The sequence below is a fragment of the Megalopta genalis genome, unplaced genomic scaffold, assembly GCF_051020955.1.
Source record: "Megalopta genalis isolate 19385.01 unplaced genomic scaffold, iyMegGena1_principal scaffold0034, whole genome shotgun sequence".
In the NCBI taxonomy this organism is placed as follows: Eukaryota; Metazoa; Arthropoda; class Insecta; order Hymenoptera; family Halictidae; genus Megalopta; species Megalopta genalis.
The window spans coordinates 1,813,968-1,814,912 of record NW_027476103.1 but is presented as its reverse complement, the minus strand read 5'-3'; positions in this window follow the sequence as shown (position 1 = coordinate 1,814,912).

Sequence of the window (945 nt, the reverse complement as noted above, 5' to 3'; positions counted from 1 at the left end):
GCGGGCTACAGCCGCAGCGACCTCCGCCGGCGTGGTCGAATCGACCAGGCCGCGCACCCTAAGGTCAGCTTTTTTGACCGGACGCGCGACCTTTACGCCGGTGCCTGCCAGTGCTTCCGCCACTTTTGTGGCGAGGACGGTGGCCTTGGCGGCCCCATCGGTACCAGGGACCTCCAAAATTAACCCCCCAGTCACCGCCCTTCGCGGCCTCAGCGAGGCGATGCCAATTTCTGCCAGGTCCACCTTGGACCTGGCAGTGGCCATCGCCTGCGCGTAAGTAATGTCCACGCCAGACGGAACCGTTATGGTAACCGCTGCTGTGCGTGGCGGTCGAGGAGGCAGGGGTGTCTTCCTGGGAGCCGCCGGGACCACCCGTCCTTTTTTATTCACGGCCGCAGTGGCCTTGGCAGCCGCCTTTTTGGCCTTCCGGCCAACCACCTGGGACCACGCCTCCTGGGGTGGAGGCGCGGCAGAGGGTAGCGCCGATTCTGATCGCGGTCGAGCGGGCTCCGTCTGGGCCGCTATAGCCGCCCCAGCTTTCCCACCTTTCTTCTTCTTCTTCGCCCTGCGCCCCACCCTGTCCGAAGACTGTGAGGGGACGGACGGCCCAGGGGCCACCGATCGCAGGGCCGAGTCCGTTCGCGGCGCGAGCTCCCTCCTGAATGACGCCAATTTGGCGTCTATCAGGGCGCCTATTTGCGCCAGAAAATCTGCGGACGCAGCCGCAGGTGGTGGCGAGGACTTTTCTTGCCCGGAGCGATGGCAATCCCGGGCGCCGACGAACGGCGGCGATACTGAGCCCTCTCCCGGGCGTGGCGGCGGAGGCATTGCGGCAGCAGCCGTTCTCGCCTCCACCACCTGCCGGAGCCGGGCCACCTCCGCCTGCAGCTCCGTCATTTGCCCCCTGAGGACGGCATTCTCGGCCTCCAGGACACGCGTGGCGTC